The sequence below is a fragment of the Amblyomma americanum genome, chromosome 10, assembly GCF_052857255.1.
Source record: "Amblyomma americanum isolate KBUSLIRL-KWMA chromosome 10, ASM5285725v1, whole genome shotgun sequence".
In the NCBI taxonomy this organism is placed as follows: Eukaryota; Metazoa; Arthropoda; class Arachnida; order Ixodida; family Ixodidae; genus Amblyomma; species Amblyomma americanum.
In genome coordinates, this window is record NC_135506.1 from 12,264,513 (window position 1) to 12,281,464 (window position 16,952).

The window sequence follows — 16,952 nt, forward strand, 5'->3', positions numbered from 1 at the left end:
GTTACAGTGTAGAGCCGAAATGAGTTAAATGCGTTGAACGAATTTTACAATACTGACCGGAAATGAGAAAATTTAGAGGTATTTAATGTATACTTTTACTTATTTAGAGTTCTTTAACAACAATAATTATGCAACGTTTGTTAACACCAACTGACGGAAAGCTAAGGCTATACAAACCTTGCTTATTTGTTTACAGCGCACATGCAAATTCGATTTTTTGTTACAAAATAACGCCACCACATGAAACGAAATCTTGAATGTCAATCAATCTACTTCCAAAAGCCCTAACAGATGCCATTCGCACAATTTGAAATTCATTTTGATACTGAGCCACAGAGTTTGTAAACTGCACCGCCAGTGATGGACGTTTCTACGATGGGCGGTGATCCTCAATGTGGACAAGTTTATGAGACTGCCAGCAACGTAAATAAATCAACATGACCACAATTAAAGATTCTTATCGATGTAAACCTATTAGGAGGTTCAAGTACACGCAGGGTTTGCTGATTGCTAAAATATAAACACCTTCCTACCATCTGAGAGATTTAGTGACACCTGCGAGTCCGGATGAGACGCCCCTGAAGTCGATGCAATTTAAATGATGCCAGGCATTCATTAGCCTATGTATGAGCTGAATATGAAGATGCCTGAGGAGAACCATTGCTTCGATCAACCCGTAGAGAACTAATTAAGAACAATTAGACCGAGTAGACCTTAGTGTAGGCGTCCTGCTGCGTGGTGTTGCAGCGTCAGAATCTTAAACCTAATACAGAATTTATTAAAACGCTATGAAGTATCGTACTTCGCTAATATTCAGCCGTATATTATGCGTGTAAATAAGGATATTTTCATAATCTTTAGAAAGAATGCTTGCACAGGAAAGCCTTTTTACATTTTTCGACAATTGTTGTCCAATGTATTCGTATACGAATACGAATTCGTATACGAATACATTGGACAACAATTGCGGTACATTTTCAGAAGAGAAAACGCTGTGATGTCACCTTGCGATGCTGATTACATGACCATTCTCCGATAAATGAGAAAGGAGTACTGCCGTGCGCGCCATTTGGCTAGTATGACATGGGAGCTGTTCCTGTTATGGCCAGCAGAGCTCTTGTTTAGCGCGCTTTCGATTCGGGCGCGAGGTAACAACGCTATAGCGTTAAGGCTCCCGCTCAGCAGAAAATTCGGCGGCGTCGTTTTTGGAGTTATGAGCGAAAAAGCAAGTGGCCCTCATGCCCCCTAGGTCACGTGACCTTGTGAAGTCGTCACAACCTGCCCACCGTGGCAGATGGCAGTCAAATTAATTATTGGTCGTGACAGGTTGCTTGGGGAGACCAATTCCTGAGTATTATTGCAAGCCCTACCGGTGGCTGTGTTTTAAACACTCACCTGCCGGGGCAGTAACGCATCGCCTAACCAGTGCATCATTGCGGAAAAAGCGGCATGAGTGCCCCCTGTCGTCTGGGAATGGAAAGTAGTAAATGAGCAATTCTGTATATATGGGCATGTAGGTAGAATCTAGGCGAAGTCATAAGCAAAGAGAAGCCTGAAGGAAGCCATCGACGCTACCGCGTCATGCCCTTAAGGCACAGTTTAAATGCCCCCTCATGTTTTTTTTACATATTTGCTTTCTATTCATAAACGCTATCCTTCGTATGGAGCAAGAAAATGTCTTTTCAGTAGAACCCACAGCGTGGGCCAGCATCCCTTTAGGGAACCTTCTTGAATCACACGAGTATAGAGCCTACAATATCAAGCATATTCTAGGCACTACAACACGAGGCTCGTTTCCTGCGCCCCCGCCGACGTCACTCACGCCGACGCAATCACCGAGAGTGGCACGCATCTTCTCCCCTCACATTCCCTCTCTCCCCAAGTGCAGTGCTGACAGTCAGGCCTGAACAGCTCGTGTAGTGGATGGGCGTGAATATAGCGAGCTTACTTAAACCTGCTACCAAGGAAGGGCGCCTTCAATTGAGGAGAGTAAATAAGTGTGTCATCCCGCGAAGTTCAGTCCAAAAGCTTTCAAACGATTGCGCGGTACTCGTGGTACACTTGCTTCAAAAGTAAACATTGCAGCTATAGAGGAAAGCATTGCCGCTAGCTTTCAATGAAATCGAGTAACATCATGCGCACACAACAAAACGCAGCCACCAGGAGAACCCTTAAAAAGTACTGGAAAAAGTAAACAACGATTAAAGAAGGAACTACGAATAGTTTGCAAATCCATGAGTGTGGGCGTTGAGAAAGTCTCGCACAGAATGCTATAAAAGCAAACCATTAACGTCTCCTTCCACCGAAAGTCGAGCTCATCATAATAAATCTTTCTCTCTGAGTGCACAAGTACTACGGAGATCAGCTTCCCGATGTCATCTTTATTGTTCTCTCATAAGTGTGACCCCTGCTGCGCACGTGACTTCCGCCTAACGCGGTTTCTATTACCTTGCTCGTAAAACTTTGAGGCAGCTACGAGGGCTTTGAACGGACGTCTGCACTATTGGTGGCGCCATCTGCTAAGCATTCGGTGTAATAGAGAGAGAGAAAAAAGCGGCCCATGGCCTCCGAGATTCGTTACGAGAGCAGCAGTTGCGCCGCAATATCAGAGGCGACCAAGACGAGCTCAGACGACTAATCATGTCTTTACACTTTCTCGCGACAAGCATGAGGAACGGGTCCTTACCGTAGCGATAAAGGCGACTATATGCGCTAGAATTTTCAAATAGTTACAATGATAATTTACTAACTTTTCACAGAAGTTCTGGAATATGTGCTGAGCACGTAGGTGGCAGTGGAAAAGTGGATAATTCAGCGGTGGATATCCTAACAACACGATTGAAAATAATTGTGTAGTACTTTTAGACCCTGACGCTTCGGTAACAACAAAAATTCTTTTAGTAACAACATAATTTTTTGCCCTCCCTATAACACTTCCGTAGTATTCCACTGCAATCGAGTCACTTTTGTAGCGACGAAGTGCGACTGCGCAATTCCACAGAAATTTGTCTTCACGGCAGGACGAAAGAAAACGTTTTCGTATTTTGTGACCCTCTGTACGTGCTGTAACATTCGACTGTTTAACTTAGAATAAACTGAGCATTTGCGGCCGGTGTAAAATCCGAACTAGCTTGCATGTGCTTGGATTGTGCAGTCTGTTTCAATAGGAAGTAAACAAACACTGTTACAACTTACAAGTCTGGGTGAATTTCATGGAAGGGTATATACAGGAAAGCAAAACAACAAAGAATCAAAAGCGGAAGGATTTAAAGGCAGCTTTGCACTCAACGGCGAGCAGTAGAAAGAACGCGGACATCGGAAAGCGACAGCGGTTGTTCCTTTGCATAGTTCATTTGTAGGAACGAGCGGTGCCAACGATAAGTTCCCAAGTTAAACAACGAAGAAAGAATTGCTACAGAATTTCAGCAGTTTGCGAGCTAGCGAAGTGCACAGGGGTCTAGGCAGGTCCATGTGGAAGGAGTGGCCCGTTGTGGATCGCCTATAGATCCCATTACCTTAGATTGCCGGAGACGTACAGTTTCAGAGCACTGGGCGCCTTGACCTACTTGCAAGATCTACGTAGTGTACAGGGCCTTGAAATATTTGTTGCTTTATTTATGCTTTTTACGCAACCAGCTTGCAAATGCTGTTGCCTTCAATCCGTTCAACTATGAAAGAGGGAGACTGCTAACCTTGTGTCCAATCTTTACTTCCGGGATCTTCCGGGATCTTCCGGGATCTTCCGTGATTCGACATCCTCTATGTAAGTGGATCAGCTGAAGTGAACTTCGAAGGAACGTTTGTAAGTCACCGCTTAAAAACTAGTGGAGCAAGAGAACCTGAGGTTTTCTGGAATGAACGTAAAGGGATATGGAACATGAGGGCGCGTTCGGAGTAACAGGATCTGTTATCTGTTTAATTTCATATGTTTTCTTTTACTTCCGGGACGCTTCAACGGCATGAGCTGCCTGCCCCGCATTAAAGACAGTTGAAAGCTGGTTATCATGGTTCAAACACGTCGGCTACCAGAGTCCCTGTCACTGAGGGAAGAAACACGATGTGAAAACGAATGAGAGGGAAATGTTGGGGGGGGGGAATTCGTCACCCTCCGGTGCACTCTAAATGCCTTCGTGAGTCTACGCCACGAATTAGCTGGTTGCAAGGGGCCTAGTGGTTTAATCAGAGACATATATGCGTTTGAATGCATCCCGATGAAAAATTACTGCTTCAGCATTACTAAAGGGCCGTTGCCTGTTCAAAATTACTATTCAAAATTACTAAAGGGCCGTTGCCTATTAACAGTGCTTACAGATGTTCAGACAGAACTACGAAATATTGCCAGGGGTGATATTCAGTGGTCACAACAAATCATAATTTTCAAGGATTGCATCTTTATCTTCAGCCGAAACTGTGCGAGCTAATTGTAAAACCCGCCTTGAGAAGGAAAACGCCTGGACAAATAATATGTGCAATGGGTACTGCAGCTATGTGAGCAGAATTTAATTTATTACTTTGGAATTTATTGCATGCCCGAGGAATTGAGGAGGAAAATTCTAAAGAGGATACTGCGTGCTTCAAGACAAAGGGATGACAACTATCCTTCGGTCGTGAGCATAAATATCTGAAGCGCTTGGCTAGTGAGAGAAAATTTCATTGACTTGTATCAGTGTAGCGGTTAGACTTGTCTCATTGTAGCAGTGGACTGCATCCAGTTTACATCTTGAGAGGCAGATCAGTTCCCAAGAAAATTGGCAGTGGCTTAACTTGGCTAACCCTGGAATTCAGCGAAAAGCAATGATGCTTTTTTTTTCGTGAGAAAAGTTTATTGGTCACAGAATATATACAAAAGATCATAAGTGTACAGACGAGGGTCCCATAGTCAAAGACTTCCCCGCGACCTTCGATAGATCAATAATGCAAAGAAATAATTACAGCACAGTTAGCGCATAATTATAATATATAGAAAGTAATCAATCAATACTTAACCACAAAAACAGTCTAAAAGCACAATATCGCAAGTAATATACATAAAAAGATAATAAAACATTAGCATTCCAACAAAAATACCTTGAGCTTATTCTTGAATGCAGGCAAGGAAATTGATGTTTTTAGAGTGGGCGGCAATGTATTCCAAAATGAAAATGCTCTAAAAGACGACGTCGTTTTACCATAATTCTTATGGACTTTCGGGAGCAGGAAATTGTTTTTTTGCTGCAAATCTGGTACGGTTGTGATTGGTCAGCAGTATGGAGCCCACAAAGTGAAAATGTAGGATGCCATGTAGATATCTAAAGAACATTATTCTAAGATGATATTGTAAAAGCTGGTGAACTGGTAAAATATTGTGCTCATCCAATAAAGAACGAGCATCAGTAGAGAAAGGGCTACGGGTAATAATGCGGATGGCCTGGTTTTGTAAGTGTTGCAGAGACGATAAATGGCAAAGATAAGTATTTCCCCATGAAATAATCCCATAAGTTATGTGACTATGTATGAATGCATAATAGAAAGATAGGAGTAGGTTGCATGGAAAATATGGACGCGCCTTAATTAGCGCTCTGGTGCCAAACATAGATCTTTATTTTTTTTTTTGATGAGCGATATGGAGGGACAATTTAGGAGCTGTATCAAGAATAACGCCGAGAAAGTTGGTGTTATCAGAAGCCGGAACATTACAAGAACAAAGGGTTAACGTAGGAGGACACGAAATAATTGCTAAGCAAAAGCTCGCCCATGACAGCTTCGCTGCACGCTCGCGACAGCCGTTCTATATATACCCACATGACCACGTGGCTATGACGTGGTATCACATGGTCTTACGACACCCCCATCGGATGTCATCACGTGACTTCACATCACCCCATCGGATGTTGTTAAAATCTAAGGTCAACCCAAAGGTTAAGTTCAAGGCAAGAGGTCGACATAGGTCATAAGTCAAGGTCAGGGGTCAGGGGTTCAACACCATAACTGTACCACATCCGGTCATACACGGCTATCCTTCGTTGTGCTGAAGGTCGTTCAAGGTCGTTGTGCTGCCTACCCGAAGACTGCTACCTAGCGTAGTGAAGCTTTTCGCTTCAAAGATAACTGGCGAAACTAGCCTGTTGCTTAGTCACAACATTCGGCGAGTGCCTTCATGTCCATTTCTCTCTCCACGACGGCCGTCTCTCCATTTCCCCCTTCTCCATTTTTCTCTTTTTCTTCCCCTCTCATGGGTTCGTTTGGCCGCTTCCGAAAGCGGGAAGCGGAGAGAGCCAATGAGAACCGGGAGAGCTACCACGTATTTCAGTGCACTTCCAAGTTTCTTGGGCGAGCGGCCGAAGCCGGCAACAGCCGGCAGTAGGCGAAGTAACTTTTGCACTTCGGTCAGAATATAGATCCGTGCACTCGCACACTAAGGCGTAACAGAAGCCCAGCCACAGCATCCCTGACAATACGCCTTTGTTCACCATAAAACACAGGATCAACCGAACCCGCGGAGGTGTCGATCGCTTGTGCATGGTTCACGTTACAACTTGCTGAAACTATTGCCATGTTAGCAACAGTTTGGACCTTCTTTATTACTTGTTTTCCTTCTACAGAAATCCTTGTCTATATCTCTATTATGCATACTTAGTAGTAAATTTATTATTTGATTTTTGTCCAAAAAATTAGATATAATTTAGTTTATATCTACTCATTTGTTTTACGGCCATTGTCATCGTCACCCGATTTACAGTCTGGCCCTAAGCTATCGATGGACCTATAACCTAAGTGGTGAGTGCCTTTGGTGGTTCAAGCATGTGGCTAAAGTGGGCTATAGGCTATCGGCCTCCACATCAGGAAGCCTATATGGCCTAGGCCATAAATGATACTATGACTTACTGAGGGCTCCGGTGGATGTTTGGAAGCGAAAATCTTCTCCACGCTAGGTAAAACAGTAGTCGCGTCGGCCAGAGAATTACCTTGAACGACCTTCAGCCCAACCAAGAATTGCCGTGTGTCACCATATGTGGTACAGTTACGGTGTCGAACGCTTGACCCCTGTCCCTGACCCATGACCTTTATTTGACATTTGACACTGGGTGACCTTTTGGGTTGACCCTTGACCTCAGGAACATTCGATGGTGTGATGTGAAACCACGCGATGACATCCGATGGGGGTGTCGGAAGACCATGTGATACCAACTCGCAGCCACGTGGTCGTGTGGGTATATATAGAACGGCTGTAGCGAGCGTGTAGCGGAGCTGCCATGGACGAGCCTCAGGCGCTTAGCAAGCGTGCTTGTTTTTCGCTGAATTCCAGGGTAAGCCAAGTTATGCTACTGCCTTTTTTTTTTTGCAGGTTAAGGTATGTGGCATGGATGAGCCCAAACACAAGCCCCCGTTACAGGAAGCCTAGGCGTTGTCTAAGTAGGACAACGGGACGGTTTTCGGCTAGGTCATTCCACAGCGCCGTCAACAGTTACGCGGTTTCCAATGAACCAGTCAAAGAACGACTGCATAAGAACATCAGCGCAGGCCTTGAGGGCTAGTGCCTTAAATCTGAAAAGTACCATCAACTTTTTGCAAGGGCCCCCCGGCAGTGAGCCGCCTGGCTTTCTCGAGACAAAGGTCACGCCGGAGGCTATGCCAAGAGGGTATACGTAAACACCCGCTCTATCAGAGGCGCCGAGCCACGTGTAGCACACCTGAGAATAGAAACGCGACACTCGCTCGAACGCGAAGCCCTTTCATACCGGAGCCAATCACCCGAGATGCATTCTGCCCGCCGCAGGGCACGCGAGGGGAGACAAAAAAAATGAGGGAGAGATATCCCAGCGTCCCGGACGGAACGCGACGGAGTTCCCGTTCTCGGAAGCTTTTGAGCCCTGAGAAAGATGATTGGATGCAAGGCCAGCCTTGGCGCTCCTGTTTGCTTGTCGGCAAGACGAGAGGAGGAGCCTTTTGTCGGCTGTGCACTAGGAGAGAGCCGGTGTTCGCGAAAAGAAAGAAATGCTTTTTCGCCGTCCTTGTCCCATGGGCGGCTGCTTTGTCAACGTCTCGGAGGGCGCCGCGAGAAAGGCCGGATTCGTCCTGTGAAAAGGACGCATCTTGCTCTCGAGTTTCTTTGGTGGTTACCAGGGCCTGCAGTGACGCGGGACGCTTCGAAGTGCAGCGGAGAAATTGTGCTGCTCCGCTGCAGTGCTCGCTAAAGGAAGGTTCATAAGGCGACATTGATTACTTTAGGAGAGAGAGTTGCTTAGTGAGGCGTAGATAAAGCTTCGCTTCACGCAGACTTGCCTTTATAAATCTTTGTGAATCTCTGCAAAGTAACGAGAATTGAAGAGAGAAGTTCCTGGAAAAGCAACAATAATAAATGAAAAAAAATGGTAGTGGCTTAACTTGGCTAACCCTGGAATTAAGCGAAAATCTAGCACGCTTGCTAAGCGTCTGAGGCTCGTCCATGGCAGCTCCGCTACACGCTCGCGACAGCCGTTCCATATATACCCACACGACCACGTGCTTATGACGTGGTACCACATGGTCTTGCGACACCGCCATCGGATGTCATCACGTGGCTTCACGTCACCCCATCGGATACATTTAAGGTCAAAGGTCAACACGAAGGTCACCAAATGCCAAAAGTCAAAGGTCAACTAAAGGTCATGGGTCAATGTCAGGCGTCAAGGGTTCGACATCATAACTGTACCACATATCGTCATACACGTCAATCTTTGGTTGGGCTGAAGGTCGTTCAAGGTCGTTGTGCTATCTGCCGGAAGACTGCTTTAACAAGCGTAGTGAAGATTTTCGCTTTAAAATAGTGTAACTTTTTTTCACCTCAAGAATATGACGCGAGTACATTAAAGAGTCCCTATGGTCGGTTGGGAATCCCTTTGGCGCACCCTTTCCTCAGACATCGACACGCCTGTTGCCATTACATACTGCTTTATTACACATCATGGTTCACATTAACTGGTGACGCTTATTAGTGACTCTAATTAACGAAGTGTTCCTGAAATGTAATTCGCCTACGGTGTGGTGTGAGGTGAGTGGGGTAAAAGTCGTGCCCGGCTCCTGACCCAAAGGGCAGTGGTTCGATTCTGCTTGACCGCCTTTGTTCTTTTCAAAGCAAAACTGTTTTTCTACGTAACGTCCTTCTAGACCAATCAAGAGTTTCCAGTCCCGCCGACGACGGATTTTCCGCCGAACCCGACACTTAACGCAATCGCGTTAAATATGTAGAAACGCTCCAGCATCGGAGAGACCTTAGGAGAGAGCACGTTTTTGGTTCGTTATGTTTTGTTCTCTTAAAGAATCCTGTGGGAGATGGAGTAGCAGTGGCGCTCATATGGTATCTGTGAGGCAACGTAAGAAAAAGAAGCATAAAAGATCAACATCACAAAATGAACGAATGTGTTTAGAGGAGAGTGGGTCAAAACTTAACACAAATTTGCAAATCGTCGGCCACATGTTTTTATTCCTAGGTATCAACAAACCAATCTAGCAAAAATATTTGTTACTGTTCTGGCATGCCCCTGAGTAGATCTCAAATACCCAGTTGCAGCGGAACACAGTAAAGTTTTGTGATATAAAAAGCTACTGTGGGCGCACTTCAGGTTCTTAAGTGCTGTGAATGCGAAAGCATCCTTTGAACTAAAGGCCTTCAACCGAAAGACCTTTACCCGGAGCCCTTTTACCGTAAAGGCCTTTTACTTAGTAGCCCTGAAGGCTTTCACCCTAAAAGACTTTGACCTGAAGGCCTTTACCATGAAGATCATTATCATCTTCACTGTCGTTAATGGCCTTCATCATTATTTAGTGATGTCCTTTGTCATTCAGAAACTACCACTATCCCTATCCCTATCTACTAGTGTCTTTCCTAATATATTTGCTTTTTTGCCTTTAATCACCCATTAATATCTTATGGTCTACTGCCGACGTCATGCGAGACCATGATGACGTCACTGTAGTTTTCGGACCACTGCTTCTGCACAACACCGCCGGGCTTCGTTACCGATGAGCGATAAGCCATATAATGCTTTCGCATTAAAAGTTCGAACTGTTACGTTTTGTCGCAACCCTAGGCGCAAAGTGCCATATTTCCCGGAGCAAAATGAGACACGCTTTCAAAAGCAAGATACTACGAAGTCCTGCAATGAATGCCACGAAGCTGGCTCCATGAACACCAACTGAATTTTTCTGTGCCTATCGACAAGAAGCGTTGAATGCAGACTGAACTCGGTTTTGCTCCATCGGATTCGCTACAGACTAGATTGGTGCACGACTCGATGATACAAGGCGCAAGAGTGGACAGGACGAAGAAAGAACGAACTCGGAAAAGAGAAAAAGCGCGGGCAGCCGCTCCGGTTACAGACAGCGCCCTCTCTTCGGTCGGGTCCCTTTCGTTTTGCTCCTGTGTAGCAGCGCGTGGCCGGCGGCGGGCACGTTTCCGTAACGGGAGATGCGTTCGCTCGCGACGACCGCTGTTGCCCTGATTGCACCCGTAACGGGAAGCCATTGTGTGCGCGTCGGGCGCGACACGGGAAGAGCTGAGTTTCGAGCACTTGAGTTGTTTGGCTTGGCAGAGCAATTTCGCCGGATCCTGTGGGTCGGTCGGTGCTACGCTGCCCACCGTGTCTTTCGCGCACTTTTCTCTCGCATATATAGTGACTCTACCGTGTTCCGTCCTCTTCCAGGGAACACCGCAACTCGACAACGTTGTGACCGCGGCTCCCTGCCCGTTGACTTTTATCGGAAGGTCGCCCTCTAGCGGGGTGCGCCGTAGTCAGGCTTCATATATATGCAGTAACAGGAGCGAACAAAAGCTGTGCCTCGCAACTCCCTACTCTACAGCAAAGGGAAAATATTCCGCGAACAGTCTAAAAGTAGTTTTCCAAATGAAAGCTCCTTCCTACTACTGTTACTTCTACTACTACTAACTAATGCCACTAAATGCTACTAACTACCACCTAACTTCTACTTAGTACTACTACTTCTGCTAACTACCACTATTACATCTACTTAAACTACTAAATAGTATTATTAAGTACTACTGCTAACTAGTACTACTAGCGCTGCCCCTACCACCTGCCGCGGTGGCTGCCTTCGGCGTTCAGCAGCGGATGAATGCTGTGCCCTGCAACTCCTTACTTTATAGTAAAGGGAAAATATGTTGCAAACGCTGTCTGAAAGTAGTTTTGGAAATGAAATCTTCTTCTTGCAGCTGTTACTACTACTAACTAATGCCACTAAATACTATTAACTGCTACTGATAACTACCACTACTAACTTTTAATCGCTACTACTACTTATGCTACTGACCACTACGTCTACTTAAACTACTAACTATTATTACTACTACTGCTGCTAACTAGTACTACTGACGCTCCCGCTAGTACCTTACGCGGTTGCTCAGAGCCTTTTGTGTTGAGCTGCTGATTCTGTCTCTCATAGCCCATGTGTCGCTTCGGGACGTAAAACGCCACAATTTACTACTTCTTCACTACCACACCACTGTGTATACACAGGTGATGCGCTGAGCATTTCATGTTTGTTAGTGGTAACTCAACGGACACAAATATTTTCAGCTAAAGCTTGCGGTAGTAAATGCAATCCCATGCCTGATTGTTGTCCTTTACAACGCACACTGGTTGTTGCTAGAAGTTGGTGTTTATATCAAGTGCAGAAATTTATTCTCGCGGTTCATCAAAAGTAAATTGTACTCCTCACTATCTCTTACTTCTTTTTATCTTAACTTAAAGAGTGCATGAAGTTAGATTGTTCTTAAATTGTTCGATATGAGGCCACATACGGGAAATACTACATGTTGTTTTCAAGGTGCATCTGTGAAGATCTCTCTATCATGCTCGGCGCAATCAAGGCGCTGTGAGAGCCGTCGGTGTCGATGTCCACGCAAGCACCCCCCCTCCCCCCTCCCCTATAGCTTATGACAGCCCTGCCCAATATCGTCGTAGCACAGCTCAGTTTATAAACCTTAAAGAACCATCTCTACAGAACAACAAAATGGTCGTCGTCACGAGCCGTTACGGCAGTGCAGTGCTACGAACAGCACTCTCTGCATGCTCTATTAAAGAAAAGAAAAACTGGTAAGCCTATTACAGAAGCGTTCACCTTATTTTCACTAAAATCTCCGCGCTATCATTCTCGCGCGTTATAATTACAGCGTACGCACTCACAAACTGTCCAGCTTTATGGGAAGTAATAGCGGGGAGGGAAGTCAGGCTGCCGTATTCAGTATGCGAGCGAACGTAACTAGACTAACTAGTTTCAGGTAGTGACTCTACCTACGCAGTAAGACAGAGGATCCACTACATGTGAACAACACCGCAGAGGCCCCGAAAACATGGAAACCCTTTTTGCGAGCCCCGCTAACGTTTATTGAAGCTTAATGCAACGACCGCAAACAGAGCGCGCGATGCTGTGTTTTCCGAGTATCGCGTCGCGTGCAGAAAAGTCGTCACGAAACATGTCGTGCATTTGCTGTGCTTTGATGGCTGAATAACCCAAGGGGGGAGCAGCACTCATCGCCTTCTCGAAAGCGGAGAAATAATTACGAAAACACTAAAGATAAGCCGGCCGAACCGATCCAGAATGAGGTACCGAAAGAGGGACTTTAGTCTAAACTGCCCACACTGAAAGAACGAGTGCATGCACTCACTCTTCTCAGACAAGTAGGCTTAGGTAGATATGAAAGCGTGAGGATAAATAACCGCTCCAGCGTCTGACAGTCTGACAGGTGCGGTGGGGCCATATCCCTTTCAGCTAGAAGTCATACTTTCAAACTAAGGCTTTCAAATGTAGGCTACACATATAATTTAAAGGTAGACGGTGTATCAAAAACCCAATATCGCAACAATCAGAGCCACAGTAGATTTTATAGCTTCTGCTACTGGTCGGTTGTAGCTTGACTCAACATAAAAGTCACTTTTCTATCTGTCTTTTATAACGCGACAGCTCTTCTATCAACTATTCGTGCTTTATGCGTTGTTCTAGGAAGTTGAAACTTTTCGGACTCAACGCCACAAAAAAAAAAAACCCTCCTGAACTGCGCCATCACAGCTGTGAAAATAGCGAAAAATAAGTACTTGAGCAGGCAAAAGCAAGGAAAAGTAAGGTTAAGTTACAAGAGAAATAAATATATAAATATTCGCATAAAATAGAAGACTGAAAAGCCGGCTCCAAAGCACTTTCTAATCATTTAACTTTCAGGCATAAACCGACTATCTACTAATTTAACCGCCATTAATTTAATCCCCACCTACCGCGGTGGGCAGTTTGCTCACTATCCGGTGGGCAGGTTGTGATGACGCCGCAGGTCACGTGACCTATATGGCAAACCTGCCTCCTAGGTTGCTCTCTGGGCGGCACCTGCCGGATTCATGCTCGTAATGTTTCACTCAAAACGCCTAAACCGGATTTTCTGGGAAACATGGGTAGTTAACGATATCGCGTTAATAATCGTAAAGCTCTGAAATCTTCGCCATCCACCAACAAAAAAGAGACTAAAGGGCGGTAGGATCATTTATTTATTAGTTATTACACTTTTAAAGCTTTACAGGAATCTTATGTGGAAAAAGGCATGCCTGTAAAGCTATTCCAGACATTGCGGGATTTCAACACGAAGAGCTCTCATATTTGGTCTCCTCAGTACTTGAGCCAGGTAATCGGCAGAAGAAACGGCCGAAAAATCACAAGAAATCAACTCGCTGCTAACTTGGCTTGCGTTGTGTCCCCCATGGAAAGCGAAATGGTGTATAATTCATGGAGGTTTAACGCTCCAAAGCGACTCAGGCTATGAGGGAAGCCGCAGTGAAGGGCTCCGGAAATTTCGACCCCCTGGACTTCTTTAACGTGCACTGACAAAGCACAGTACACGGTCCTCTAGTATTTCACCTCCTTGATGATGGATGGGAAATGTGATGACTTCAGCCGGGATCCAACCCGTGTCTTTCGGATCAGCAGCCGGGCACCATGACCACTGAGCCACCACGTCTGATTTGAAAGCGAAATGATTAAGGACGAAACTGTTTTGTAAAAAAAATTATATAGAAAGGAGAAAATGATAATGTTCAAGGATTTATTAACATTTTTTTTCAAAACATCATTTTTGGAGGTTTATGTACTCAGGAAAAATAAGGCATAAGCAAACGTTTCCGTAGGGCTAAATCGATGCCTTAAACATGAATGGAACTGAAATCAAACGCCTGAGGCAATTTTTATTACTAAAAAATCATGTGTGGCAATCTTACTGCACCAAAAAAAAATACCAAATATTACACACACACACACACACACACACACACACACACACACACACACACACACACACACACACACACACACACACACACACACACACACACACACACACACACACACACACACACACACACACACACACACACACACACACACACACACACACACACACACACACACACACACACACACACACACACACACACACACACACACACACACACACACACACACACACACACACACACACACACACACACACACACACACACACACACACACACACACACACACACACACACACACACACACACACACACACATATATATATATATATATATATATATATATATATATATATATATATATATATATATATATATATATATATATATATATATATATATATATATATATATATATATATATATATGGCCATTTTTGAACACAATTTTCGAAGTCTCACCTCACCTTAGATATCAATTAAGGACTGCAAAAGACAAGTCCTCCGCAGTCAAATCCAGGTCAAAGATGCTGCGTAGAAGGTCAGAACAGCCATGTAATGCCAAATGTAAAAAGAAATCAGTCTCAAAAAAATTCTGTGGGCCTCTATTTAGTTCGACAACGAACAGTAGCTCTCCTTGTATCTCTATCTAATTGTTCTTCATGATAACTGTTAGGATCCACCTCTTTCGGGAACATTTGACATTACACAGCACTACCTTATCCTTCCTTTGCAATGTCACACAATTCATTCACCTTGAAAACAATGCAAGCACAGACATCACTAAGTTAGTGCCTACAGCTTACAGCAACGGTTTGTCAGATTTAAGCACTGATTATAACCCAACTAGGACTGTAAGACGTATACTTGTGAGCAACAAGGGAGAAAAGAAGAGCTCATCACTGTTAAGCCTTCCAATCCGTCTTTGGAAGCACGCTTGCCAACGCGGCACTTTGCGCAAAAGTCTTCTTACGATGCGAACCAGCATATTCTACGCCTTTACTTTCTTCTACCCCGGTCTCAGCATCCTGTCATTCCGATCTCCACTCCCCTTTTTCCGAACGCGATCCGCCGTTGTGGGACTTCTGTCGTCCTTTCAGTTTCACGAGAGAAAAAAAAATATAACTGCCGTTAACTTCTGAGCATGGTAGGGAACTCTGAACCCGGCGGTGCCCTTTTCTATTCAATACGACCGCTTCAGGTTTCGTTCCTTCACAGGAGTGCGTCCGTTTTCTGCGATCCGGCTTTGCTGGCGAAGGGGCGATACGTAGGTGGAACACTATAGAGACGGTGCATTAGTTTTTTTTAGCTTTTTAAGATGTTTTCTACTATTGTGTTATTCTTTCCGACTTGGAGGACGAGCTGGACGCACTTTCATGCCCGGTTTTTCTGTGACCTGCTCCTGAGTACAGCCTTTCGGGAGTGAGCTAGATGCTTACCCTCATTAAACCTCTTTACCTAGTGAAGCCAGCTTTACAGTGATACTAAAAAAAAGAAAGTCAATGCATTGCAAGCTGAGATCGAAGCACGGTTATTCGAGCCGATAAGAAGCGAAAACGCTATTCTGTACAGAACTGAACGAATCAAGGTTGACTAGCTCCAACTAACGATTCACTAGAAAGGATTCTGCAGGTAGTGGAGGACAGAAAAGAGACAATAAAGTGCTCACGACAACGCCCCACTCTTATATCGTTTATAAAAACGTAATGTGTGCAAAAGGGTGAGCTGGAGTAATAAAATAATTGATTGAAGAGTCTTAGAGACTTAAAAAAGATATTCGATAGAAGCATTGTGATCTCTACGAACCCTATGTGTGTGTTGCAGTTTGATAGCTTCTTGGGTAAAGATTCTGTGTGCATCTAACGACGCCAAAAAAAAAGGGTTCTCTCTCTGGTCTCAGGGTCACAAGACAGATAATGAAATAAGCGAGAAAACATGCTGCTGTGATCACCAATCTCTACTCGTTGTTCTCAATGTCCTCCGATGTCGCACCTAACATGTCGTCAACACTCCTAATCACCAAGTAGTCGGTGTTGTTAAACACTATTGGTCACGTGACGGAGAGTACAATGTATGCACTGGCTGAGCATTTAATGTGCAGCAGAGACTTTGTTTGGTGATATCGGCGGCGTGCTTTTTCGTGGGAGACAGCGCAGGTTCTTTCCTTTCACTGGGCTTGGCGCGTCTCACGAACGCAGACCCAAAAGCTTTCTTGATGTAGCAGTAGAGCGTTACCAATCTTCGATGGTAAAGAACGAAGACATAGGGAATAGACCAAAAGGGTGAAGAAGCGGTTATCGTGAGGAACTATTAAGCATGGTGGCTTACCAACTCCACCTCAGAAGCTACATGTTCTATCCCAGAAGTCTCCTTAGTGGGAACTCCACAAACAGCTGACGCACACAGGTAAGAGGAGGCCCAATAACGTCCTACAAAAACGGCTAAATATTCCGCTTCGGAGTGACAGGAGGGCTACAGATGGCTTCCGCTTTAGGGTGGTTCGTTTTCAGGTTATGTTAGATGTCCGTACGCATGGAAGAAGAAATAGGCAGAGATTAACCCGCATTGTTGGCTCCGTGACTATGGCTCTCGGCCGCCGAACAGGAATAAACTGGTTCCATTCCAACCAAGTCGTTCGAGTTGAACAGAAGAAACGACTGCGTGAAGATGTTTCGGAGCACGGTAAAGACTTTGGGGTGGTCA